General features: G+C 45.1%; 1 long non-coding RNA gene and 27 other non-coding genes across 28 annotated transcripts; 14 read left to right on the top strand and 14 right to left on the bottom strand.

Annotated features, from left to right (window-relative positions):
• Nucleotides 1-815: 815 nt before the first annotated feature.
• On the bottom strand, nt 816-887 carry trnad-guc. The gene has a single exon. It is a non-coding gene; the product is annotated as a tRNA-Asp (tRNA).
• A 267-nt stretch (nt 888-1,154) lies between these two features.
• trnav-aac lies at nt 1,155-1,227 on the top strand. The gene has a single exon. It is a non-coding gene; the product is annotated as a tRNA-Val (tRNA).
• Nucleotides 1,228-2,694: 1,467 nt separating this feature from the next.
• trnad-guc lies at nt 2,695-2,766 on the bottom strand. Its single transcript has one exon. It is a non-coding gene; the product is annotated as a tRNA-Asp (tRNA).
• Nucleotides 2,767-3,025: 259 nt separating this feature from the next.
• On the top strand, nt 3,026-3,098 carry trnav-aac. The gene has a single exon. It is a non-coding gene; the product is annotated as a tRNA-Val (tRNA).
• A 1,467-nt stretch (nt 3,099-4,565) lies between these two features.
• On the bottom strand, nt 4,566-4,637 carry trnad-guc. The gene has a single exon. It is a non-coding gene; the product is annotated as a tRNA-Asp (tRNA).
• A 262-nt stretch (nt 4,638-4,899) lies between these two features.
• On the top strand, nt 4,900-4,972 carry trnav-aac. Its single transcript has one exon. It is a non-coding gene; the product is annotated as a tRNA-Val (tRNA).
• Nucleotides 4,973-6,439: 1,467 nt separating this feature from the next.
• trnad-guc lies at nt 6,440-6,511 on the bottom strand. The gene has a single exon. It is a non-coding gene; the product is annotated as a tRNA-Asp (tRNA).
• Nucleotides 6,512-6,773: 262 nt separating this feature from the next.
• trnav-aac lies at nt 6,774-6,846 on the top strand. Its single transcript has one exon. It is a non-coding gene; the product is annotated as a tRNA-Val (tRNA).
• Nucleotides 6,847-8,313: 1,467 nt separating this feature from the next.
• trnad-guc lies at nt 8,314-8,385 on the bottom strand. The gene has a single exon. It is a non-coding gene; the product is annotated as a tRNA-Asp (tRNA).
• Nucleotides 8,386-8,644: 259 nt separating this feature from the next.
• Nucleotides 8,645-8,717, top strand: trnav-aac. Its single transcript has one exon. It is a non-coding gene; the product is annotated as a tRNA-Val (tRNA).
• A 1,467-nt stretch (nt 8,718-10,184) lies between these two features.
• trnad-guc lies at nt 10,185-10,256 on the bottom strand. Its single transcript has one exon. It is a non-coding gene; the product is annotated as a tRNA-Asp (tRNA).
• A 262-nt stretch (nt 10,257-10,518) lies between these two features.
• trnav-aac lies at nt 10,519-10,591 on the top strand. Its single transcript has one exon. It is a non-coding gene; the product is annotated as a tRNA-Val (tRNA).
• A 1,467-nt stretch (nt 10,592-12,058) lies between these two features.
• On the bottom strand, nt 12,059-12,130 carry trnad-guc. The gene has a single exon. It is a non-coding gene; the product is annotated as a tRNA-Asp (tRNA).
• A 262-nt stretch (nt 12,131-12,392) lies between these two features.
• trnav-aac lies at nt 12,393-12,465 on the top strand. Its single transcript has one exon. It is a non-coding gene; the product is annotated as a tRNA-Val (tRNA).
• Nucleotides 12,466-13,932: 1,467 nt separating this feature from the next.
• On the bottom strand, nt 13,933-14,004 carry trnad-guc. Its single transcript has one exon. It is a non-coding gene; the product is annotated as a tRNA-Asp (tRNA).
• A 280-nt stretch (nt 14,005-14,284) lies between these two features.
• On the top strand, nt 14,285-14,357 carry trnav-aac. The gene has a single exon. It is a non-coding gene; the product is annotated as a tRNA-Val (tRNA).
• Nucleotides 14,358-15,824: 1,467 nt separating this feature from the next.
• On the bottom strand, nt 15,825-15,896 carry trnad-guc. Its single transcript has one exon. It is a non-coding gene; the product is annotated as a tRNA-Asp (tRNA).
• Nucleotides 15,897-16,164: 268 nt separating this feature from the next.
• On the top strand, nt 16,165-16,237 carry trnav-aac. Its single transcript has one exon. It is a non-coding gene; the product is annotated as a tRNA-Val (tRNA).
• Nucleotides 16,238-17,704: 1,467 nt separating this feature from the next.
• On the bottom strand, nt 17,705-17,776 carry trnad-guc. The gene has a single exon. It is a non-coding gene; the product is annotated as a tRNA-Asp (tRNA).
• Nucleotides 17,777-18,056: 280 nt separating this feature from the next.
• Nucleotides 18,057-18,129, top strand: trnav-aac. The gene has a single exon. It is a non-coding gene; the product is annotated as a tRNA-Val (tRNA).
• A 1,467-nt stretch (nt 18,130-19,596) lies between these two features.
• On the bottom strand, nt 19,597-19,668 carry trnad-guc. Its single transcript has one exon. It is a non-coding gene; the product is annotated as a tRNA-Asp (tRNA).
• A 272-nt stretch (nt 19,669-19,940) lies between these two features.
• On the top strand, nt 19,941-20,013 carry trnav-aac. The gene has a single exon. It is a non-coding gene; the product is annotated as a tRNA-Val (tRNA).
• Nucleotides 20,014-21,480: 1,467 nt separating this feature from the next.
• On the bottom strand, nt 21,481-21,552 carry trnad-guc. The gene has a single exon. It is a non-coding gene; the product is annotated as a tRNA-Asp (tRNA).
• Nucleotides 21,553-21,824: 272 nt separating this feature from the next.
• trnav-aac lies at nt 21,825-21,897 on the top strand. The gene has a single exon. It is a non-coding gene; the product is annotated as a tRNA-Val (tRNA).
• A 1,467-nt stretch (nt 21,898-23,364) lies between these two features.
• On the bottom strand, nt 23,365-23,436 carry trnad-guc. The gene has a single exon. It is a non-coding gene; the product is annotated as a tRNA-Asp (tRNA).
• Nucleotides 23,437-23,704: 268 nt separating this feature from the next.
• trnav-aac lies at nt 23,705-23,777 on the top strand. Its single transcript has one exon. It is a non-coding gene; the product is annotated as a tRNA-Val (tRNA).
• Nucleotides 23,778-25,244: 1,467 nt separating this feature from the next.
• trnad-guc lies at nt 25,245-25,316 on the bottom strand. The gene has a single exon. It is a non-coding gene; the product is annotated as a tRNA-Asp (tRNA).
• Nucleotides 25,317-26,070: 754 nt separating this feature from the next.
• On the top strand, nt 26,071-26,300 carry LOC118493995. The gene is made up of 2 exons (XR_004896052.1): nt 26,071-26,152; nt 26,250-26,300. It is a non-coding gene; the product is annotated as an uncharacterized LOC118493995 (long non-coding RNA).
• The last annotated feature ends 542 nt before the right edge of the window (nt 26,301-26,842 follow it).

Below are 26,842 nucleotides of genomic sequence, written 5' to 3'. Positions count from 1 at the left end.
CTGAGGTCTCCAGACTTGACAATCTCCCACCCTCCCGCTGCACCTCGAGACGTGTTGGTCGTGTTCAGGAGTTCCTTAAAGTGCTCCTTCCATCGCTTGACAATATTCCCAGTCAAGGTCAGGAGTTCTTCTCCCCTGCTGAACACAGCCTCAGTCAAGGCCTGCTTTGCCCTCATGAGTCGTCCAACGGTTTGCCAGAACTTCCTTGAGGCCAACCGAAAGTCCTCCTTCATAGCCTCCACCAGAAATCAAAATGTGGTAGGAATATCACATTCTATGGACTAATAATTTCATGTAACAAGATGTTGGAAATGGTGAATTTGGGCGAATAACATTCGTGGCTGTCACACTCGCCTTACACTCAAAAGGTTTCGGACCTTCTTGCATTTCTGGATCCTGAGGTAGGTGAACATATCGCCAATGTACAGCTCTATTTGACTGCAGCACCACACTCAATGCTGCTGTAAACTTTTGTCTTTCTTCGACTACATCCACACTGTTTTTTTTTTGTTTAAAAACCCATAGCTTTTGCTACGTTTACACCTGGCATCCACACTATTCCACGCTTTGCATCCACACAGCAGAGTAACGTTGGACAATGTGCTTTCTGTTTACACTGGCACGCACATGCTCAGTGTATGCGAATGGTCATGTGATATGCCTTGTCAGAAGTTTTAATATGGACCGAGATCATTTGTGATATGGAGCTTAAGCGCTTATGTGGACGGACAGAGATGATTTTTCTTTAAAAACGCCGGTAAAAATCAGCTGGGTGGACTTGGCCTTAGCAAATAACCAGCAGCTGGTAGATTTATCTCCCCGTCGGGGAATCGAACCCCGGTCTTCCGCGTGACAGGCGGAGATACTGTCCACTATACTAACGAGGACTGGCCAAGCTCTATTTTTGGCACGTCATTCGCTAGGTGGCGCTCTTCCAGCGTTTACAGGGAATACATGTAGAAGCATTAACTTCAATTATACATTTATTTACTGTCACTCAAATACATGACAAAGCAGCTGTGACTGAATCAAGTTCACAATCTCTCAGAGTCAAAAATGAACATGTCTACCAACATTTTAAGCGTTTGCAGTTAAATATGAATGGTGCATTGTCAGACGCAGGTGCGAAACAGTCTTTTTTTTTTTTAAAAACAGTTTCCGTAGTGTAGTGGTTATCATGTTTGCCTAACGCGTGAAAGGTCCCCTGTTCGAAACAGGGCGGAAGCAGGTTTCTTTGGTCGTGTTTGCTCCACACAATCAATCTATGCTGAGCTGCAATCTCAGTAACCTGGATAATAATGGCCAGTTAACAGAAAAGTCTCCCGCTGGGGAATCGAAACCTGGCCTTCCGAAATTTACGTAGCGCAGTAGTCATCGCGTTCGGCTAACGTGCATAATGTCCCGGATTGGAAACCAGGTGGAAAACGTTTGTTTTCAAATTTTAACTCTAAGTTATACAATCAAACAGTTCAGTCAAATCACCAGCACTGTTAAGCTTTATTTGACAGCATGAACATGCTCAATGCTGCTGTGCAACTTTTGTCTTTCTTGGTGAATAATCAGCAGCTGGTAGAAAGCTATCCCGGTCGGTGAATCGAAGCCCTCTTTTCCAAAGTTTCAGTCGTGTAGTGGTTGTCGCATTCACACAAGTAGCACTGTTTGAAATGTGCTATCTTGAAATGTAGCGCTTGGCGCAGCAACTCACTCCCATCCCGATGGAAGCAATCCTCTGCTTTCCGGCAGAGAACCACAACCTGAGACTTGGAGGCGCTGACTCTCATCCCGACCGCTTGGCACTCGACTGCGAAATGCTCCACTGTGTCCAATGCAGCCAACAGAATCACATCATCTGCAAAGAGCAGAGAATCAATTCTGAGGTCTCCAGACTTGACAATCTCCCACCCTCCCGCTGCACCTCGAGACGTGTTGGTCGTGTTCAGGAGTTCCTTAAAGTGCTCCTTCCATCGCTTGACAATATTCCCAGTCAAGGTCAGGAGTTCTTCTCCCCTGCTGAACACAGCCTCAGTCAAGGCCTGCTTTGCCCTCATGAGTCGTCCAACGGTTTGCCAGAACTTCCTTGAGGCCAACCGAAAGTCCTCCTTCATAGCCTCCACCAGAAATCAAAATGTGGTAGGAATATCACATTCTATGGACTAATAATTTCATGTAACAAGATGTTGGAAATGGTGAATTTGGGCGAATAACATTCGTGGCTGTCACACTCGCCTTACACTCAAAAGGTTTCGGACCTTCTTGCATTTCTGGATCCTGAGGTAGGTGAACATATCGCCAATGTACAGCTCTATTTGACTGCAGCACCACACTCAATGCTGCTGTAAACTTTTGTCTTTCTTCGACTACATCCACACTGTTTTTTTTTGTTTAAAAACCCATAGCTTTTGCTACGTTTACACCTGGCATCCACACTATTCCACGCTTTGCATCCACACAGCAGAGTAACGTTGGACAATGTGCTTTCTGTTTACACTGGCACGCACATGCTCAGTGTATGCGAATGGTCATGTGATATGCCTTGTCAGAAGTTTTAATATGGACCGAGATCATTTGTGATATGGAGCTTAAGCGCTTATGTGGACGGACAGAGATGATTTTTCTTTAAAAACCACGGTAAAAATGTAAAACCCAGCTGGGTGGACTTGGCCTTAGCAAATAACCAGCAGCTGGTAGATTTATCTCCCCGTCGGGGAATCGAACCCCGGTCTTCCGCGTGACAGGCGGAGATACTGTCCACTATACTAACGAGGACTGGCCAAGCTCTATTTTTGGCACGTCATTCGCTAGGTGGCGCTCTTCCAGCGTTTACAGGGAATACATGTAGAAGCATTAACTTCAATTATACATTTATTTACTGTCACTCAAATGCATGACAAAGCAGCTGTGACTGAATCAAGTTCACAATCTCTCAGAGTCAAAAATGAACATGTCTACCAACATTTTAAGCGTTTGCAGTTAAATATGAATGGTGCATTGTCAGACGCAGGTGCGAAACAGTCTATTAAAAACAGTTTCCGTAGTGTAGTGGTTATCATGTTTGCCTAACGTGTGAAAGGTCCCCTGTTCGAAACAGGGCGGAAGCAGGTTTCTTTGGTCGTGTTTGCTCCACACAATCAATCTATGCTGAGCTGCAATCTCAGTAACCTGGATAATAATGGCCAGTTAACAGAAAAGTCTCCCGCTGGGGAATCGAAACCTGGCCTTCCGAAATTTACGTAGCGCAGTAGTCATCGCGTTCGGCTAACGTGCATAATGTCCCGGATTGGAAACCAGGTGGAAAACGTTTGTTTTCAAATTTTAACTCTAAGTTATACAATCAAACAGTTCAGTCAAATCACCAGCACTGTTAAGCTTTATTTGACAGCATGAACATGCTCAATGCTGCTGTGCAACTTTTGTCTTTCTTGGTGAATAATCAGCAGCTGGTAGAAAGCTATCCCGGTCGGTGAATCGAAGCCCTCTTTTCCAAAGTTTCAGTCGTGTAGTGGTTGTCGCATTCACACAAGTAGCACTGTTTGAAATGTGCTATCTTGAAATGTAGCGCTTGGCGCAGCAACTCACTCCCATCCCGATGGAAGCAATCCTCTGCTTTCCGGCAGAGAACCACAACCTGAGACTTGGAGGCGCTGACTCTCATCCCGACCGCTTGGCACTCGACTGCGAAATGCTCCACTGTGTCCAATGCAGCCAACAGAATCACATCATCTGCAAAGAGCAGAGAATCAATTCTGAGGTCTCCAGACTTGACAATCTCCCACCCTCCCGCTGCACCTCGAGACGTGTTGGTCGTGTTCAGGAGTTCCTTAAAGTGCTCCTTCCATCGCTTGACAATATTCCCAGTCAAGGTCAGGAGTTCTTCTCCCCTGCTGAACACAGCCTCAGTCAAGGCCTGCTTTGCCCTCATGAGTCGTCCAACGGTTTGCCAGAACTTCCTTGAGGCCAACCGAAAGTCCTCCTTCATAGCCTCCACCAGAAATCAAAATGTGGTAGGAATATCACATTCTATGGACTAATAATTTCATGTAACAAGATGTTGGAAATGGTGAATTTGGGCGAATAACATTCGTGGCTGTCACACTCGCCTTACACTCAAAAGGTTTCGGACCTTCTTGCATTTCTGGATCCTGAGGTAGGTGAACATATCGCCAATGTACAGCTCTATTTGACTGCAGCACCACACTCAATGCTGCTGTAAACTTTTGTCTTTCTTCGACTACATCCACACTGTTTTTTTTTGTTTAAAAACCCATAGCTTTTGCTACGTTTACACCTGGCATCCACACTATTCCACGCTTTGCATCCACACAGCAGAGTAACGTTGGACAATGTGCTTTCTGTTTACACTGGCACGCACATGCTCAGTGTATGCGAATGGTCATGTGATATGCCTTGTCAGAAGTTTTAATATGGACCGAGATCATTTGTGATATGGAGCTTAAGCGCTTATGTGGACGGACAGAGATGATTTTTCTTTAAAAACCCCGGTAAAAATGTAAAACCCAGCTGGGTGGACTTGGCCTTAGCAAATAACCAGCAGCTGGTAGATTTATCTCCCCGTCGGGGAATCGAACCCCGGTCTTCCGCGTGACAGGCGGAGATACTGTCCACTATACTAACGAGGACTGGCCAAGCTCTATTTTTGGCACGTCATTCGCTAGGTGGCGCTCTTCCAGCGTTTACAGGGAATACATGTAGAAGCATTAACTTCAATTATACATTTATTTACTGTCACTCAAATACATGACAAAGCAGCTGTGACTGAATCAAGTTCACAATCTCTCAGAGTCAAAAATGAACATGTCTACCAACATTTTAAGCGTTTGCAGTTAAATATGAATGGTGCATTGTCAGACGCAGGTGCGAAACAGTCTTTTATTAAAAACAGTTTCCGTAGTGTAGTGGTTATCATGTTTGCCTAACGTGTGAAAGGTCCCCTGTTCGAAACAGGGCGGAAGCAGGTTTCTTTGGTCGTGTTTGCTCCACACAATCAATCTATGCTGAGCTGCAATCTCAGTAACCTGGATAATAATGGCCAGTTAACAGAAAAGTCTCCCGCTGGGGAATCGAAACCTGGCCTTCCGAAATTTACGTAGCGCAGTAGTCATCGCGTTCGGCTAACGTGCATAATGTCCCGGATTGGAAACCAGGTGGAAAACGTTTGTTTTCAAATTTTAACTCTAAGTTATACAATCAAACAGTTCAGTCAAATCACCAGCACTGTTAAGCTTTATTTGACAGCATGAACATGCTCAATGCTGCTGTGCAACTTTTGTCTTTCTTGGTGAATAATCAGCAGCTGGTAGAAAGCTATCCCGGTCGGTGAATCGAAGCCCTCTTTTCCAAAGTTTCAGTCGTGTAGTGGTTGTCGCATTCACACAAGTAGCACTGTTTGAAATGTGCTATCTTGAAATGTAGCGCTTGGCGCAGCAACTCACTCCCATCCCGATGGAAGCAATCCTCTGCTTTCCGGCAGAGAACCACAACCTGAGACTTGGAGGCGCTGACTCTCATCCCGACCGCTTGGCACTCGACTGCGAAATGCTCCACTGTGTCCAATGCAGCCAACAGAATCACATCATCTGCAAAGAGCAGAGAATCAATTCTGAGGTCTCCAGACTTGACAATCTCCCACCCTCCCGCTGCACCTCGAGACGTGTTGGTCGTGTTCAGGAGTTCCTTAAAGTGCTCCTTCCATCGCTTGACAATATTCCCAGTCAAGGTCAGGAGTTCTTCTCCCCTGCTGAACACAGCCTCAGTCAAGGCCTGCTTTGCCCTCATGAGTCGTCCAACGGTTTGCCAGAACTTCCTTGAGGCCAACCGAAAGTCCTCCTTCATAGCCTCCACCAGAAATCAAAATGTGGTAGGAATATCACATTCTATGGACTAATAATTTCATGTAACAAGATGTTGGAAATGGTGAATTTGGGCGAATAACATTCGTGGCTGTCACACTCGCCTTACACTCAAAAGGTTTCGGACCTTCTTGCATTTCTGGATCCTGAGGTAGGTGAACATATCGCCAATGTACAGCTCTATTTGACTGCAGCACCACACTCAATGCTGCTGTAAACTTTTGTCTTTCTTCGACTACATCCACACTGTTTTTTTTTGTTTAAAAACCCATAGCTTTTGCTACGTTTACACCTGGCATCCACACTATTCCACGCTTTGCATCCACACAGCAGAGTAACGTTGGACAATGTGCTTTCTGTTTACACTGGCACGCACATGCTCAGTGTATGCGAATGGTCATGTGATATGCCTTGTCAGAAGTTTTAATATGGACCGAGATCATTTGTGATATGGAGCTTAAGCGCTTATGTGGACGGACAGAGATGATTTTTCTTTAAAAACCCCGGTAAAAATGTAAAACCCAGCTGGGTGGACTTGGCCTTAGCAAATAACCAGCAGCTGGTAGATTTATCTCCCCGTCGGGGAATCGAACCCCGGTCTTCCGCGTGACAGGCGGAGATACTGTCCACTATACTAACGAGGACTGGCCAAGCTCTATTTTTGGCACGTCATTCGCTAGGTGGCGCTCTTCCAGCGTTTACAGGGAATACATGTAGAAGCATTAACTTCAATTATACATTTATTTACTGTCACTCAAATACATGACAAAGCAGCTGTGACTGAATCAAGTTCACAATCTCTCAGAGTCAAAAATGAACATGTCTACCAACATTTTAAGCGTTTGCAGTTAAATATGAATGGTGCATTGTCAGACGCAGGTGCGAAACAGTCTTTTATTAAAAACAGTTTCCGTAGTGTAGTGGTTATCATGTTTGCCTAACGTGTGAAAGGTCCCCTGTTCGAAACAGGGCGGAAGCAGGTTTCTTTGGTCGTGTTTGCTCCACACAATCAATCTATGCTGAGCTGCAATCTCAGTAACCTGGATAATAATGGCCAGTTAACAGAAAAGTCTCCCGCTGGGGAATCGAAACCTGGCCTTCCGAAATTTACGTAGCGCAGTAGTCATCGCGTTCGGCTAACGTGCATAATGTCCCGGATTGGAAACCAGGTGGAAAACGTTTGTTTTCAAATTTTAACTCTAAGTTATACAATCAAACAGTTCAGTCAAATCACCAGCACTGTTAAGCTTTATTTGACAGCATGAACATGCTCAATGCTGCTGTGCAACTTTTGTCTTTCTTGGTGAATAATCAGCAGCTGGTAGAAAGCTATCCCGGTCGGTGAATCGAAGCCCTCTTTTCCAAAGTTTCAGTCGTGTAGTGGTTGTCGCATTCACACAAGTAGCACTGTTTGAAATGTGCTATCTTGAAATGTAGCGCTTGGCGCAGCAACTCACTCCCATCCCGATGGAAGCAATCCTCTGCTTTCCGGCAGAGAACCACAACCTGAGACTTGGAGGCGCTGACTCTCATCCCGACCGCTTGGCACTCGACTGCGAAATGCTCCACTGTGTCCAATGCAGCCAACAGAATCACATCATCTGCAAAGAGCAGAGAATCAATTCTGAGGTCTCCAGACTTGACAATCTCCCACCCTCCCGCTGCACCTCGAGACGTGTTGGTCGTGTTCAGGAGTTCCTTAAAGTGCTCCTTCCATCGCTTGACAATATTCCCAGTCTAGGTCAGGAGTTCTTCTCCCCTGCTGAACACAGCCTCAGTCAAGGCCTGCTTTGCCCTCATGAGTCGTCCAACGGTTTGCCAGAACTTCCTTGAGGCCAACCGAAAGTCCTCCTTCATAGCCTCCACCAGAAATCAAAATGTGGTAGGAATATCACATTCTATGGACTAATAATTTCATGTAACAAGATGTTGGAAATGGTGAATTTGGGCGAATAACATTCGTGGCTGTCACACTCGCCTTACACTCAAAAGGTTTCGGACCTTCTTGCATTTCTGGATCCTGAGGTAGGTGAACATATCGCCAATGTACAGCTCTATTTGACTGCAGCACCACACTCAATGCTGCTGTAAACTTTTGTCTTTCTTCGACTACATCCACACTGTTTTTTTTTGTTTAAAAACCCATAGCTTTTGCTACGTTTACACCTGGCATCCACACTATTCCACGCTTTGCATCCACACAGCAGAGTAACGTTGGACAATGTGCTTTCTGTTTACACTGGCACGCACATGCTCAGTGTATGCGAATGGTCATGTGATATGCCTTGTCAGAAGTTTTAATATGGACCGAGATCATTTGTGATATGGAGCTTAAGCGCTTATGTGGACGGACAGAGATGATTTTTCTTTAAAAACCCCGGTAAAAATGTAAAACCCAGCTGGGTGGACTTGGCCTTAGCAAATAACCAGCAGCTGGTAGATTTATCTCCCCGTCGGGGAATCGAACCCCGGTCTTCCGCGTGACAGGCGGAGATACTGTCCACTATACTAACGAGGACTGGCCAAGCTCTATTTTTGGCACGTCATTCGCTAGGTGGCGCTCTTCCAGCGTTTACAGGGAATACATGTAGAAGCATTAACTTCAATTATACATTTATTTACTGTCACTCAAATACATGACAAAGCAGCTGTGACTGAATCAAGTTCACAATCTCTCAGAGTCAAAAATGAACATGTCTACCAACATTTTAAGCGTTTGCAGTTAAATATGAATGGTGCATTGTCAGACGCAGGTGCGAAACAGTCTATTAAAAACAGTTTCCGTAGTGTAGTGGTTATCATGTTTGCCTAACGTGTGAAAGGTCCCCTGTTCGAAACAGGGCGGAAGCAGGTTTCTTTGGTCGTGTTTGCTCCACACAATCAATCTATGCTGAGCTGCAATCTCAGTAACCTGGATAATAATGGCCAGTTAACAGAAAAGTCTCCCGCTGGGGAATCGAAACCTGGCCTTCCGAAATTTACGTAGCGCAGTAGTCATCGCGTTCGGCTAACGTGCATAATGTCCCGGATTGGAAACCAGGTGGAAAACGTTTGTTTTCAAATTTTAACTCTAAGTTATACAATCAAACAGTTCAGTCAAATCACCAGCACTGTTAAGCTTTATTTGACAGCATGAACATGCTCAATGCTGCTGTGCAACTTTTGTCTTTCTTGGTGAATAATCAGCAGCTGGTAGAAAGCTATCCCGGTCGGTGAATCGAAGCCCTCTTTTCCAAAGTTTCAGTCGTGTAGTGGTTGTCGCATTCACACAAGTAGCACTGTTTGAAATGTGCTATCTTGAAATGTAGCGCTTGGCGCAGCAACTCACTCCCATCCCGATGGAAGCAATCCTCTGCTTTCCGGCAGAGAACCACAACCTGAGACTTGGAGGCGCTGACTCTCATCCCGACCGCTTGGCACTCGACTGCGAAATGCTCCACTGTGTCCAATGCAGCCAACAGAATCACATCATCTGCAAAGAGCAGAGAATCAATTCTGAGGTCTCCAGACTTGACAATCTCCCACCCTCCCGCTGCACCTCGAGACGTGTTGGTCGTGTTCAGGAGTTCCTTAAAGTGCTCCTTCCATCGCTTGACAATATTCCCAGTCAAGGTCAGGAGTTCTTCTCCCCTGCTGAACACAGCCTCAGTCAAGGCCTGCTTTGCCCTCATGAGTCGTCCAACGGTTTGCCAGAACTTCCTTGAGGCCAACCGAAAGTCCTCCTTCATAGCCTCCACCAGAAATCAAAATGTGGTAGGAATATCACATTCTATGGACTAATAATTTCATGTAACAAGATGTTGGAAATGGTGAATTTGGGCGAATAACATTCGTGGCTGTCACACTCGCCTTACACTCAAAAGGTTTCGGACCTTCTTGCATTTCTGGATCCTGAGGTAGGTGAACATATCGCCAATGTACAGCTCTATTTGACTGCAGCACCACACTCAATGCTGCTGTAAACTTTTGTCTTTCTTCGACTACATCCACACTGTTTTTTTTTGTTTAAAAACCCATAGCTTTTGCTACGTTTACACCTGGCATCCACACTATTCCACGCTTTGCATCCACACAGCAGAGTAACGTTGGACAATGTGCTTTCTGTTTACACTGGCACGCACATGCTCAGTGTATGCGAATGGTCATGTGATATGCCTTGTCAGAAGTTTTAATATGGACCGAGATCATTTGTGATATGGAGCTTAAGCGCTTATGTGGACGGACAGAGATGATTTTTCTTTAAAAACCCCGGTAAAAATGTAAAACCCAGCTGGGTGGACTTGGCCTTAGCAAATAACCAGCAGCTGGTAGATTTATCTCCCCGTCGGGGAATCGAACCCCGGTCTTCCGCGTGACAGGCGGAGATACTGTCCACTATACTAACGAGGACTGGCCAAGCTCTATTTTTGGCACGTCATTCGCTAGGTGGCGCTCTTCCAGCGTTTACAGGGAATACATGTAGAAGCATTAACTTCAATTATACATTTATTTACTGTCACTCAAATACATGACAAAGCAGCTGTGACTGAATCAAGTTCACAATCTCTCAGAGTCAAAAATGAACATGTCTACCAACATTTTAAGCGTTTGCAGTTAAATATGAATGGTGCATTGTCAGACGCAGGTGCGAAACAGTCTTTTATTAAAAACAGTTTCCGTAGTGTAGTGGTTATCATGTTTGCCTAACGTGTGAAAGGTCCCCTGTTCGAAACAGGGCGGAAGCAGGTTTCTTTGGTCGTGTTTGCTCCACACAATCAATCTATGCTGAGCTGCAATCTCAGTAACCTGGATAATAATGGCCAGTTAACAGAAAAGTCTCCCGCTGGGGAATCGAAACCTGGCCTTCCGAAATTTACGTAGCGCAGTAGTCATCGCGTTCGGCTAACGTGCATAATGTCCCGGATTGGAAACCAGGTGGAAAACGTTTGTTTTCAAATTTTAACTCTAAGTTATACAATCAAACAGTTCAGTCAAATCACCAGCACTGTTAAGCTTTATTTGACAGCATGAACATGCTCAATGCTGCTGTGCAACTTTTGTCTTTCTTGGTGAATAATCAGCAGCTGGTAGAAAGCTATCCCGGTCGGTGAATCGAAGCCCTCTTTTCCAAAGTTTCAGTCGTGTAGTGGTTGTCGCATTCACACAAGTAGCACTGTTTGAAATGTGCTATCTTGAAATGTAGCGCTTGGCGCAGCAACTCACTCCCATCCCGATGGAAGCAATCCTCTGCTTTCCGGCAGAGAACCACAACCTGAGACTTGGAGGCGCTGACTCTCATCCCGACCGCTTGGCACTCGACTGCGAAATGCTCCACTGTGTCCAATGCAGCCAACAGAATCACATCATCTGCAAAGAGCAGAGAATCAATTCTGAGGTCTCCAGACTTGACAATCTCCCACCCTCCCGCTGCACCTCGAGACGTGTTGGTCGTGTTCAGGAGTTCCTTAAAGTGCTCCTTCCATCGCTTGACAATATTCCCAGTCAAGGTCAGGAGTTCTTCTCCCCTGCTGAACACAGCCTCAGTCAAGGCCTGCTTTGCCCTCATGAGTCGTCCAACGGTTTGCCAGAACTTCCTTGAGGCCAACCGAAAGTCCTCCTTCATAGCCTCCACCAGAAATCAAAATGTGGTAGGAATATCACATTCTATGGACTAATAATTTCATGTAACAAGATGTTGGAAATGGTGAATTTGGGCGAATAACATTCGTGGCTGTCACACTCGCCTTACACTCAAAAGGTTTCGGACCTTCTTGCATTTCTGGATCCTGAGGTAGGTGAACATATCGCCAATGTACAGCTCTATTTGACTGCAGCACCACACTCAATGCTGCTGTAAACTTTTGTCTTTCTTCGACTACATCCACACTGTTTTTTTTTGTTTAAAAACCCATAGCTTTTGCTACGTTTACACCTGGCATCCACACTATTCCACGCTTTGCATCCACACAGCAGAGTAACGTTGGACAATGTGCTTTCTGTTTACACTGGCACGCACATGCTCAGTGTATGCGAATGGTCATGTGATATGCCTTGTCAGAAGTTTTAATATGGACCGAGATCATTTGTGATATGGAGCTTAAGCGCTTATGTGGACGGACAGAGATGATTTTTCTTTAAAAACCCCGGTAAAAATGTAAAACCCAGCTGGGTGGACTTGGCCTTAGCAAATAACCAGCAGCTGGTAGATTTATCTCCCCGTCGGGGAATCGAACCCCGGTCTTCCGCGTGACAGGCGGAGATACTGTCCACTATACTAACGAGGACTGGCCAAGCTCTATTTTTGGCACGTCATTCGCTAGGTGGCGCTCTTCCAGCGTTTACAGGGAATACATGTAGAAGCATTAACTTCAATTATACATTTATTTACTGTCACTCAAATACATGACAAAGCAGCTGTGACTGAATCAAGTTCACAATCTCTCAGAGTCAAAAATGAACATGTCTACCAACATTTTAAGCGTTTGCAGTTAAATATGAATGGTGCATTGTCAGACGCAGGTGCGAAACAGTCTTTTATTAAAAACAGTTTCCGTAGTGTAGTGGTTATCATGTTTGCCTAACGTGTGAAAGGTCCCCTGTTCGAAACAGGGCGGAAGCAGGTTTCTTTGGTCGTGTTTGCTCCACACAATCAATCTATGCTGAGCTGCAATCTCAGTAACCTGGATAATAATGGCCAGTTAACAGAAAAGTCTCCCGCTGGGGAATCGAAACCTGGCCTTCCGAAATTTACGTAGCGCAGTAGTCATCGCGTTCGGCTAACGTGCATAATGTCCCGGATTGGAAACCAGGTGGAAAACGTTTGTTTTCAAATTTTAACTCTAAGTTATACAATCAAACAGTTCAGTCAAATCACCAGCACTGTTAAGCTTTATTTGACAGCATGAACATGCTCAATGCTGCTGTGCAACTTTTGTCTTTCTTGGTGAATAATCAGCAGCTGGTAGAAAGCTATCCCGGTCGGTGAATCGAAGCCCTCTTTTCCAAAGTTTCAGTCGTGTAGTGGTTGTCGCATTCACACAAGTAGCACTGTTTGAAATGTGCTATCTTGAAATGTAGCGCTTGGCGCAGCAACTCACTCCCATCCCGATGGAAGCAATCCTCTGCTTTCCGGCAGAGAACCACAACCTGAGACTTGGAGGCGCTGACTCTCATCCCGACCGCTTGGCACTCGACTGCGAAATGCTCCACTGTGTCCAATGCAGCCAACAGAATCACATCATCTGCAAAGAGCAGAGAATCAATTCTGAGGTCTCCAGACTTGACAATCTCCCACCCTCCCGCTGCACCTCGAGACGTGTTGGTCGTGTTCAGGAGTTCCTTAAAGTGCTCCTTCCATCGCTTGACAATATTCCCAGTCAAGGTCAGGAGTTCTTCTCCCCTGCTGAACACAGCCTCAGTCAAGGCCTGCTTTGCCCTCATGAGTCGTCCAACGGTTTGCCAGAACTTCCTTGAGGCCAACCGAAAGTCCTCCTTCATAGCCTCCACCAGAAATCAAAATGTGGTAGGAATATCACATTCTATGGACTAATAATTTCATGTAACAAGATGTTGGAAATGGTGAATTTGGGCGAATAACATTCGTGGCTGTCACACTCGCCTTACACTCAAAAGGTTTCGGACCTTCTTGCATTTCTGGATCCTGAGGTAGGTGAACATATCGCCAATGTACAGCTCTATTTGACTGCAGCACCACACTCAATGCTGCTGTAAACTTTTGTCTTTCTTCGACTACATCCACACTGTTTTTTTTTGTTTAAAAACCCATAGCTTTTGCTACGTTTACACCTGGCATCCACACTATTCCACGCTTTGCATCCACACAGCAGAGTAACGTTGGACAATGTGCTTTCTGTTTACACTGGCACGCACATGCTCAGTGTATGCGAATGGTCATGTGATATGCCTTGTCAGAAGTTTTAATATGGACCGAGATCATTTGTGATATGGAGCTTAAGCGCTTATGTGGACGGACAGAGATGATTTTTCTTTAAAAACCCCGGTAAAAATGTAAAACCCAGCTGGGTGGACTTGGCCTTAGCAAATAACCAGCAGCTGGTAGATTTATCTCCCCGTCGGGGAATCGAACCCCGGTCTTCCGCGTGACAGGCGGAGATACTGTCCACTATACTAACGAGGACTGGCCAAGCTCTATTTTTGGCACGTCATTCGCTAGGTGGCGCTCTTCCAGCGTTTACAGGGAATACATGTAGAAGCATTAACTTCAATTATACATTTATTTACTGTCACTCAAATACATGACAAAGCAGCTGTGACTGAATCAAGTTCACAATCTCTCAGAGTCAAAAATGAACATGTCTACCAACATTTTAAGCGTTTGCAGTTAAATATGAATGGTGCATTGTCAGACGCAGGTGCGAAACAGTCTTTTTTTTATTTATTTTTTTTTATTAAAAACAGTTTCCGTAGTGTAGTGGTTATCATGTTTGCCTAACGTGTGAAAGGTCCCCTGTTCGAAACAGGGCGGAAGCAGGTTTCTTTGGTCGTGTTTGCTCCACACAATCAATCTATGCTGAGCTGCAATCTCAGTAACCTGGATAATAATGGCCAGTTAACAGAAAAGTCTCCCGCTGGGGAATCGAAACCTGGCCTTCCGAAATTTACGTAGCGCAGTAGTCATCGCGTTCGGCTAACGTGCATAATGTCCCGGATTGGAAACCAGGTGGAAAACGTTTGTTTTCAAATTTTAACTCTAAGTTATACAATCAAACAGTTCAGTCAAATCACCAGCACTGTTAAGCTTTATTTGACAGCATGAACATGCTCAATGCTGCTGTGCAACTTTTGTCTTTCTTGGTGAATAATCAGCAGCTGGTAGAAAGCTATCCCGGTCGGTGAATCGAAGCCCTCTTTTCCAAAGTTTCAGTCGTGTAGTGGTTGTCGCATTCACACAAGTAGCACTGTTTGAAATGTGCTATCTTGAAATGTAGCGCTTGGCGCAGCAACTCACTCCCATCCCGATGGAAGCAATCCTCTGCTTTCCGGCAGAGAACCACAACCTGAGACTTGGAGGCGCTGACTCTCATCCCGACCGCTTGGCACTCGACTGCGAAATGCTCCACTGTGTCCAATGCAGCCAACAGAATCACATCATCTGCAAAGAGCAGAGAATCAATTCTGAGGTCTCCAGACTTGACAATCTCCCACCCTCCCGCTGCACCTCGAGACGTGTTGGTCGTGTTCAGGAGTTCCTTAAAGTGCTCCTTCCATCGCTTGACAATATTCCCAGTCTAGGTCAGGAGTTCTTCTCCCCTGCTGAACACAGCCTCAGTCAAGGCCTGCTTTGCCCTCATGAGTCGTCCAACGGTTTGCCAGAACTTCCTTGAGGCCAACCGAAAGTCCTCCTTCATAGCCTCCACCAGAAATCAAAATGTGGTAGGAATATCACATTCTATGGACTAATAATTTCATGTAACAAGATGTTGGAAATGGTGAATTTGGGCGAATAACATTCGTGGCTGTCACACTCGCCTTACACTCAAAAGGTTTCGGACCTTCTTGCATTTCTGGATCCTGAGGTAGGTGAACATATCGCCAATGTACAGCTCTATTTGACTGCAGCACCACACTCAATGCTGCTGTAAACTTTTGTCTTTCTTCGACTACATCCACACTGTTTTTTTTTGTTTAAAAACCCATAGCTTTTGCTACGTTTACACCTGGCATCCACACTATTCCACGCTTTGCATCCACACAGCAGAGTAACGTTGGACAATGTGCTTTCTGTTTACACTGGCACGCACATGCTCAGTGTATGCGAATGGTCATGTGATATGCCTTGTCAGAAGTTTTAATATGGACCGAGATCATTTGTGATATGGAGCTTAAGCGCTTATGTGGACGGACAGAGATGATTTTTCTTTAAAAACCCCGGTAAAAATGTAAAACCCAGCTGGGTGGACTTGGCCTTAGCAAATAACCAGCAGCTGGTAGATTTATCTCCCCGTCGGGGAATCGAACCCCGGTCTTCCGCGTGACAGGCGGAGATACTGTCCACTATACTAACGAGGACTGGCCAAGCTCTATTTTTGGCACGTCATTCGCTAGGTGGCGCTCTTCCAGCGTTTACAGGGAATACATGTAGAAGCATTAACTTCAATTATACATTTATTTACTGTCACTCAAATACATGACAAAGCAGCTGTGACTGAATCAAGTTCACAATCTCTCAGAGTCAAAAATGAACATGTCTACCAACATTTTAAGCGTTTGCAGTTAAATATGAATGGTGCATTGTCAGACGCAGGTGCGAAACAGTCTTTTTTTTATATTAAAAACAGTTTCCGTAGTGTAGTGGTTATCATGTTTGCCTAACGTGTGAAAGGTCCCCTGTTCGAAACAGGGCGGAAGCAGGTTTCTTTGGTCGTGTTTGCTCCACACAATCAATCTATGCTGAGCTGCAATCTCAGTAACCTGGATAATAATGGCCAGTTAACAGAAAAGTCTCCCGCTGGGGAATCGAAACCTGGCCTTCCGAAATTTACGTAGCGCAGTAGTCATCGCGTTCGGCTAACGTGCATAATGTCCCGGATTGGAAACCAGGTGGAAAACGTTTGTTTTCAAATTTTAACTCTAAGTTATACAATCAAACAGTTCAGTCAAATCACCAGCACTGTTAAGCTTTATTTGACAGCATGAACATGCTCAATGCTGCTGTGCAACTTTTGTCTTTCTTGGTGAATAATCAGCAGCTGGTAGAAAGCTATCCCGGTCGGTGAATCGAAGCCCTCTTTTCCAAAGTTTCAGTCGTGTAGTGGTTGTCGCATTCACACAAGTAGCACTGTTTGAAATGTGCTATCTTGAAATGTAGCGCTTGGCGCAGCAACTCACTCCCATCCCGATGGAAGCAATCCTCTGCTTTCCGGCAGAGAACCACAACCTGAGACTTGGAGGCGCTGACTCTCATCCCGACCGCTTGGCACTCGACTGCGAAATGCTCCACTGTGTCCAATGCAGCCAACAGAATCACATCATCTGCAAAGAGCAGAGAATCAATTCTGAGGTCTCCAGACTTGACAATCTCCCACCCTCCCGCTGCACCTCGAGACGTGTTGGTCGTGTTCAGGAGTTCCTTAAAGTGCTCCTTCCATCGCTTGACAATATTCCCAGTCTAGGTCAGGAGTTCTTCTCCCCTGCTGAACACAGCCTCAGTCAAGGCCTGCTTTGCCCTCATGAGTCGTCCAACGGTTTGCCAGAACTTCCTTGAGGCCAACCGAAAGTCCTCCTTCATAGCCTCCACCAGAAATCAAAATGTGGTAGGAATATCACATTCTATGGACTAATAATTTCATGTAACAAGATGTTGGAAATGGTGAATTTGGGCGAATAACATTCGTGGCTGTCACACTCGCCTTACACTCAAAAGGTTTCGGACCTTCTTGCATTTCTGGATCCTGAGGTAGGTGAACATATCGCCAATGTACAGCTCTATTTGACTGCAGCACCACACTCAATGCTGCTGTAAACTTTTGTCTTTCTTCGACTACATCCACACTGTTTTTTTTTGTTTAAAAACCCATAGCTTTTGCTACGTTTACACCTGGCATCCACACTATTCCACGCTTTGCATCCACACAGCAGAGTAACGTTGGACAATGTGCTTTCTGTTTACACTGGCACGCACATGCTCAGTGTATGCGAATGGTCATGTGATATGCCTTGTCAGAAGTTTTAATATGGACCGAGATCATTTGTGATATGGAGCTTAAGCGCTTATGTGGACGGACAGAGATGATTTTTCTTTAAAAACCCCGGTAAAAATGTAAAACCCAGCTGGGTGGACTTGGCCTTAGCAAATAACCAGCAGCTGGTAGATTTATCTCCCCGTCGGGGAATCGAACCCCGGTCTTCCGCGTGACAGGCGGAGATACTGTCCACTATACTAACGAGGACTGGCCAAGCTCTATTTTTGGCACGTCATTCGCTAGGTGGCGCTCTTCCAGCGTTTACAGGGAATACATGTAGAAGCATTAACTTCAATTATACATTTATTTACTGTCACTCAAATACATGACAAAGCAGCTGTGACTGAATCAAGTTCACAATCTCTCAGAGTCAAAAATGAACATGTCTACCAACATTTTAAGCGTTTGCAGTTAAATATGAATGGTGCATTGTCAGACGCAGGTGCGAAACAGTCTTTTTTTTATTTATTTTTTTTTATTAAAAACAGTTTCCGTAGTGTAGTGGTTATCATGTTTGCCTAACGTGTGAAAGGTCCCCTGTTCGAAACAGGGCGGAAGCAGGTTTCTTTGGTCGTGTTTGCTCCACACAATCAATCTATGCTGAGCTGCAATCTCAGTAACCTGGATAATAATGGCCAGTTAACAGAAAAGTCTCCCGCTGGGGAATCGAAACCTGGCCTTCCGAAATTTACGTAGCGCAGTAGTCATCGCGTTCGGCTAACGTGCATAATGTCCCGGATTGGAAACCAGGTGGAAAACGTTTGTTTTCAAATTTTAACTCTAAGTTATACAATCAAACAGTTCAGTCAAATCACCAGCACTGTTAAGCTTTATTTGACAGCATGAACATGCTCAATGCTGCTGTGCAACTTTTGTCTTTCTTGGTGAATAATCAGCAGCTGGTAGAAAGCTATCCCGGTCGGTGAATCGAAGCCCTCTTTTCCAAAGTTTCAGTCGTGTAGTGGTTGTCGCATTCACACAAGTAGCACTGTTTGAAATGTGCTATCTTGAAATGTAGCGCTTGGCGCAGCAACTCACTCCCATCCCGATGGAAGCAATCCTCTGCTTTCCGGCAGAGAACCACAACCTGAGACTTGGAGGCGCTGACTCTCATCCCGACCGCTTGGCACTCGACTGCGAAATGCTCCACTGTGTCCAATGCAGCCAACAGAATCACATCATCTGCAAAGAGCAGAGAATCAATTCTGAGGTCTCCAGACTTGACAATCTCCCACCCTCCCGCTGCACCTCGAGACGTGTTGGTCGTGTTCAGGAGTTCCTTAAAGTGCTCCTTCCATCGCTTGACAATATTCCCAGTCTAGGTCAGGAGTTCTTCTCCCCTGCTGAACACAGCCTCAGTCAAGGCCTGCTTTGCCCTCATGAGTCGTCCAACGGTTTGCCAGAACTTCCTTGAGGCCAACCGAAAGTCCTCCTTCATAGCCTCCACCAGAAATCAAAATGTGGTAGGAATATCACATTCTATGGACTAATAATTTCATGTAACAAGATGTTGGAAATGGTGAATTTGGGCGAATAACATTCGTGGCTGTCACACTCGCCTTACACTCAAAAGGTTTCGGACCTTCTTGCATTTCTGGATCCTGAGGTAGGTGAACATATCGCCAATGTACAGCTCTATTTGACTGCAGCACCACACTCAATGCTGCTGTAAACTTTTGTCTTTCTTCGACTACATCCACACTGTTTTTTTTTGTTTAAAAACCCATAGCTTTTGCTACGTTTACACCTGGCATCCACACTATTCCACGCTTTGCATCCACACAGCAGAGTAACGTTGGACAATGTGCTTTCTGTTTACACTGGCACGCACATGCTCAGTGTATGCGAATGGTCATGTGATATGCCTTGTCAGAAGTTTTAATATGGACCGAGATCATTTGTGATATGGAGCTTAAGCGCTTATGTGGACGGACAGAGATGATTTTTCTTTAAAAACCCCGGTAAAAATGTAAAACCCAGCTGGGTGGACTTGGCCTTAGCAAATAACCAGCAGCTGGTAGATTTATCTCCCCGTCGGGGAATCGAACCCCGGTCTTCCGCGTGACAGGCGGAGATACTGTCCACTATACTAACGAGGACTGGCCAAGCTCTATTTTTGGCACGTCATTCGCTAGGTGGCGCTCTTCCAGCGTTTACAGGGAATACATGTAGAAGCATTAACTTCAATTATACATTTATTTACTGTCACTCAAATACATGACAAAGCAGCTGTGACTGAATCAAGTTCACAATCTCTCAGAGTCAAAAATGAACATGTCTACCAACATTTTAAGCGTTTGCAGTTAAATATGAATGGTGCATTGTCAGACGCAGGTGCGAAACAGTCTTTTTTTTATTTATATTAAAAACAGTTTCCGTAGTGTAGTGGTTATCATGTTTGCCTAACGTGTGAAAGGTCCCCTGTTCGAAACAGGGCGGAAGCAGGTTTCTTTGGTCGTGTTTGCTCCACACAATCAATCTATGCTGAGCTGCAATCTCAGTAACCTGGATAATAATGGCCAGTTAACAGAAAAGTCTCCCGCTGGGGAATCGAAACCTGGCCTTCCGAAATTTACGTAGCGCAGTAGTCATCGCGTTCGGCTAACGTGCATAATGTCCCGGATTGGAAACCAGGTGGAAAACGTTTGTTTTCAAATTTTAACTCTAAGTTATACAATCAAACAGTTCAGTCAAATCACCAGCACTGTTAAGCTTTATTTGACAGCATGAACATGCTCAATGCTGCTGTGCAACTTTTGTCTTTCTTGGTGAATAATCAGCAGCTGGTAGAAAGCTATCCCGGTCGGTGAATCGAAGCCCTCTTTTCCAAAGTTTCAGTCGTGTAGTGGTTGTCGCATTCACACAAGTAGCACTGTTTGAAATGTGCTATCTTGAAATGTAGCGCTTGGCGCAGCAACTCACTCCCATCCCGATGGAAGCAATCCTCTGCTTTCCGGCAGAGAACCACAACCTGAGACTTGGAGGCGCTGACTCTCATCCCGACCGCTTGGCACTCGACTGCGAAATGCTCCACTGTGTCCAATGCAGCCAACAGAATCACATCATCTGCAAAGAGCAGAGAATCAATTCTGAGGTCTCCAGACTTGACAATCTCCCACCCTCCCGCTGCACCTCGAGACGTGTTGGTCGTGTTCAGGAGTTCCTTAAAGTGCTCCTTCCATCGCTTGACAATATTCCCAGTCTAGGTCAGGAGTTCTTCTCCCCTGCTGAACACAGCCTCAGTCAAGGCCTGCTTTGCCCTCATGAGTCGTCCAACGGTTTGCCAGAACTTCCTTGAGGCCAACCGAAAGTCCTCCTTCATAGCCTCCACCAGAAATCAAAATGTGGTAGGAATATCACATTCTATGGACTAATAATTTCATGTAACAAGATGTTGGAAATGGTGAATTTGGGCGAATAACATTCGTGGCTGTCACACTCGCCTTACACTCAAAAGGTTTCGGACCTTCTTGCATTTCTGGATCCTGAGGTAGGTGAACATATCGCCAATGTACAGCTCTATTTGACTGCAGCACCACACTCAATGCTGCTGTAAACTTTTGTCTTTCTTCGACTACATCCACACTGTTTTTTTTTGTTTAAAAACCCATAGCTTTTGCTACGTTTACACCTGGCATCCACACTATTCCACGCTTTGCATCCACACAGCAGAGTAACGTTGGACAATGTGCTTTCTGTTTACACTGGCACGCACATGCTCAGTGTATGCGAATGGTCATGTGATATGCCTTGTCAGAAGTTTTAATATGGACCGAGATCATTTGTGATATGGAGCTTAAGCGCTTATGTGGACGGACAGAGATGATTTTTCTTTAAAAACCCCGGTAAAAATGTAAAACCCAGCTGGGTGGACTTGGCCTTAGCAAATAACCAGCAGCTGGTAGATTTATCTCCCCGTCGGGGAATCGAACCCCGGTCTTCCGCGTGACAGGCGGAGATACTGTCCACTATACTAACGAGGACTGGCCAAGCTCTATTTTTGGCACGTCATTCGCTAGGTGGCGCTCTTCCAGCGTTTACAGGGAATACATGTAGAAGCATTAACTTCAATTATACATTTATTTACTGTCACTCAAATACATGACAAAGCAGCTGTGACTGAATCAAGTTCACAATCTCTCAGAGTCAAAAATGAACATGTCTACCAACATTTTAAGCGTTTGCAGTTAAATATGAATGGTGCATTGTCAGACGCAGGTGCGAAACAGTCTTTTTTTTATTTATATTAAAAACAGTTTCCGTAGTGTAGTGGTTATCATGTTTGCCTAACGTGTGAAAGGTCCCCTGTTCGAAACAGGGCGGAAGCAGGTTTCTTTGGTCGTGTTTGCTCCACACAATCAATCTATGCTGAGCTGCAATCTCAGTAACCTGGATAATAATGGCCAGTTAACAGAAAAGTCTCCCGCTGGGGAATCGAAACCTGGCCTTCCGAAATTTACGTAGCGCAGTAGTCATCGCGTTCGGCTAACGTGCATAATGTCCCGGATTGGAAACCAGGTGGAAAACGTTTGTTTTCAAATTTTAACTCTAAGTTATACAATCAAACAGTTCAGTCAAATCACCAGCACTGTTAAGCTTTATTTGACAGCATGAACATGCTCAATGCTGCTGTGCAACTTTTGTCTTTCTTGGTGAATAATCAGCAGCTGGTAGAAAGCTATCCCGGTCGGTGAATCGAAGCCCTCTTTTCCAAAGTTTCAGTCGTGTAGTGGTTGTCGCATTCACACAAGTAGCACTGTTTGAAATGTGCTATCTTGAAATGTAGCGCTTGGCGCAGCAACTCACTCCCATCCCGATGGAAGCAATCCTCTGCTTTCCGGCAGAGAACCACAACCTGAGACTTGGAGGCGCTGACTCTCATCCCGACCGCTTGGCACTCGACTGCGAAATGCTCCACTGTGTCCAATGCAGCCAACAGAATCACATCATCTGCAAAGAGCAGAGAATCAATTCTGAGGTCTCCAGACTTGACAATCTCCCACCCTCCCGCTGCACCTCGAGACGTGTTGGTCGTGTTCAGGAGTTCCTTAAAGTGCTCCTTCCATCGCTTGACAATATTCCCAGTCTAGGTCAGGAGTTCTTCTCCCCTGCTGAACACAGCCTCAGTCAAGGCCTGCTTTGCCCTCATGAGTCGTCCAACGGTTTGCCAGAACTTCCTTGAGGCCAACCGAAAGTCCTCCTTCATAGCCTCCACCAGAAATCAAAATGTGGTAGGAATATCACATTCTATGGACTAATAATTTCATGTAACAAGATGTTGGAAATGGTGAATTTGGGCGAATAACATTCGTGGCTGTCACACTCGCCTTACACTCAAAAGGTTTCGGACCTTCTTGCATTTCTGGATCCTGAGGTAGGTGAACATATCGCCAATGTACAGCTCTATTTGACTGCAGCACCACACTCAATGCTGCTGTAAACTTTTGTCTTTCTTCGACTACATCCACACTGTTTTTTTTTGTTTAAAAACCCATAGCTTTTGCTACGTTTACACCTGGCATCCACACTATTCCACGCTTTGCATCCACACAGCAGAGTAACGTTGGACAATGTGCTTTCTGTTTACACTGGCACGCACATGCTCAGTGTATGCGAATGGTCATGTGATATGCCTTGTCAGAAGTTTTAATATGGACCGAGATCATTTGTGATATGGAGCTTAAGCGCTTATGTGGACGGACAGAGATGATTTTTCTTTAAAAACCCCGGTAAAAATGTAAAACCCAGCTGGGTGGACTTGGCCTTAGCAAATAACCAGCAGCTGGTAGATTTATCTCCCCGTCGGGGAATCGAACCCCGGTCTTCCGCGTGACAGGCGGAGATACTGTCCACTATACTAACGAGGACTGGCCAAGCTCTATTTTTGGCACGTCATTCGCTAGGTGGCGCTCTTCCAGCGTTTACAGGGAATACATGTAGAAGCATTAACTTCAATTATACATTTATTTACTGTCACTCAAATACATGACAAAGCAGCTGTGACTGAATCAAGTTCACAATCTCTCAGAGTCAAAAATGAACATGTCTACCAACATTTTAAGCGTTTGCAGTTAAATATGAATGGTGCATTGTCAGACGCAGGTGCGAAACAGTCTTTTTTTTATATTAAAAACAGTTTCCGTAGTGTAGTGGTTATCATGTTTGCCTAACGTGTGAAAGGTCCCCTGTTCGAAACAGGGCGGAAGCAGGTTTCTTTGGTCGTGTTTGCTCCACACAATCAATCTATGCTGAGCTGCAATCTCAGTAACCTGGATAATAATGGCCAGTTAACAGAAAAGTCTCCCGCTGGGGAATCGAAACCTGGCCTTCCGAAATTTACGTAGCGCAGTAGTCATCGCGTTCGGCTAACGTGCATAATGTCCCGGATTGGAAACCAGGTGGAAAACGTTTGTTTTCAAATTTTAACTCTAAGTTATACAATCAAACAGTTCAGTCAAATCACCAGCACTGTTAAGCTTTATTTGACAGCATGAACATGCTCAATGCTGCTGTGCAACTTTTGTCTTTCTTGGTGAATAATCAGCAGCTGGTAGAAAGCTATCCCGGTCGGTGAATCGAAGCCCTCTTTTCCAAAGTTTCAGTCGTGTAGTGGTTGTCGCATTCACACAAGTAGCACTGTTTGAAATGTGCTATCTTGAAATGTAGCGCTTGGCGCAGCAACTCACTCCCATCCCGATGGAAGCAATCCTCTGCTTTCCGGCAGAGAACCACAACCTGAGACTTGGAGGCGCTGACTCTCATCCCGACCGCTTGGCACTCGACTGCGAAATGCTCCACTGTGTCCAATGCAGCCAACAGAATCACATCATCTGCAAAGAGCAGAGAATCAATTCTGAGGTCTCCAGACTTGACAATCTCCCACCCTCCCGCTGCACCTCGAGACGTGTTGGTCGTGTTCAGGAGTTCCTTAAAGTGCTCCTTCCATCGCTTGACAATATTCCCAGTCTAGGTCAGGAGTTCTTCTCCCCTGCTGAACACAGCCTCAGTCAAGGCCTGCTTTGCCCTCATGAGTCGTCCAACGGTTTGCCAGAACTTCCTTGAGGCCAACCGAAAGTCCTCCTTCATAGCCTCCACCAGAAATCAAAATGTGGTAGGAATATCACATTCTATGGACTAATAATTTCATGTAACAAGATGTTGGAAATGGTGAATTTGGGCGAATAACATTCGTGGCTGTCACACTCGCCTTACACTCAAAAGGTTTCGGACCTTCTTGCATTTCTGGATCCTGAGGTAGGTGAACATATCGCCAATGTACAGCTCTATTTGACTGCAGCACCACACTCAATGCTGCTGTAAACTTTTGTCTTTCTTCGACTACATCCACACTGTTTTTTTTTGTTTAAAAACCCATAGCTTTTGCTACGTTTACACCTGGCATCCACACTATTCCACGCTTTGCATCCACACAGCAGAGTAACGTTGGACAATGTGCTTTCTGTTTACACTGGCACGCACATGCTCAGTGTATGCGAATGGTCATGTGATATGCCTTGTCAGAAGTTTTAATATGGACCGAGATCATTTGTGATATGGAGCTTAAGCGCTTATGTGGACGGACAGAGATGATTTTTCTTTAAAAACCCCGGTAAAAATGTAAAACCCAGCTGGGTGGACTTGGCCTTAGCAAATAACCAGCAGCTGGTAGATTTATCTCCCCGTCGGGGAATCGAACCCCGGTCTTCCGCGTGACAGGCGGAGATACTGTCCACTATACTAACGAGGACTGGCCAAGCTCTATTTTTGGCACGTCATTCGCTAGGTGGCGCTCTTCCAGCGTTTACAGGGAATACATGTAGAAGCATTAAACTTGCCTGGTTTCAAACTAATAACTTGGCTCGTAGCAGGTAACTTGCGTCTAGTGGTCCGGGTCAACAGAGCCGAAGCACAAAACAGTGAGGCGTCGATTAGTTGCAGTAATGAACTCGGGTTTTATTACTCACAGTGGTACACATTCACGGGCACAAAAGGCACTTTTCTTGCTAGCGTTCGGCTGGAGCATGGACTGCGTTACTATTACATTCGCGCCGTAGGCTCAGACTGATTACGTTAGCCACTAATGTTAGCTTGCTGGCTCACTAGCTAACTGGTCAGCTAGCTACCAATACAGATTGAATCAAGAAAAACGTAATTATGTTGGGGAAACTGCAGCTATTTTATTAGCATGACATGAATAAACGTTACTAAACGTAACGTGAATAAAATTGAATGGGTAAACTCGTCCGTGAACTGATGCATTCTAATCGACGATAGTGTTTAGCAATAAAAACTCCCATAATTCCACGCAACTTCCCAACGTCATCAAACGTCTGTGTTTACCATCCATTGTTTTGCTTGAGAGACCCCTAGCGGCAGAAAGTTACATATTGTACGTTTAAATATTATAAAATAAATAAATAATATACAATTACTGATACAAATAAAATAAATACAATTACTGATACATTTTCTTTGTGTCATGTTTTTAAACACCATAATACGATGCCATCCCTACATTGCTTGATTGCATCAACCCGCCACCTCTTGCCTCTCCTCCTCTATAAAGGCAGAAATGAAGTAAAGGTAAGAATGACAATTGAGGACAAGAACAGTACAAGTTGTTCTTCATCTAACCTTAAATGATCCACTGAGATTAACTGACTGACTTAATCTTCCAAAGCTGAGAGAAGGCACTCTGAGGAGCACGAAGAAGAGAGGGACATTGTAGAGATAGAGGGGGAGACAGAGACAAAAAAACAGAGGAGACACTTTAAGGGATAGAGGATATGACAGAGGAGGGAGCAGTAGCAGAAGGAGAAAGAGAAGGAGCAGTAGCAGTAGGAGAAGGAGAAGGAGAAGGAGCAGTAACAGAAGGAGAAGGATAAGGAGCAGTAACAGAAGGAGAAGGATAAGGTGAAAGAGAAGGAGCAGTAGCAGAAAGAGGAGAAAGAGCAGTAGCAGAAGGAGAAGGGAAAGAGGAAAGAACTCAAGAGGGACCCGAAAGGAGAGAAAATGACACAAATGGAGGAACAAAAGAACAGGCTCATGCTCAGGTGACCATTCCCCAGCCTTAAAGGTGGAGGACTAAAGGACAAGGTGATGTTCTGAGCTTATTCAATTTCAAGATTGTGACTAGCATTCTCACAGAATCAAATAAAGATGCCTTTTTGTTATTACAGAGAATTGCAGAACTAGAGGCAAAGGTTGCACGGCTGAAAAGAAGAAGGAAGTCAGCTACTAAGCCTAAACAACCCAAGTAATGTACTTCCAAGT

The sequence above is a fragment of the Sander lucioperca genome, chromosome 20 (genome assembly GCF_008315115.2).
Source record: "Sander lucioperca isolate FBNREF2018 chromosome 20, SLUC_FBN_1.2, whole genome shotgun sequence".
Taxonomy (NCBI): domain Eukaryota; kingdom Metazoa; phylum Chordata; class Actinopteri; order Perciformes; family Percidae; genus Sander; species Sander lucioperca.
This window is presented reverse-complemented; position numbering and strand designations above follow the sequence as displayed.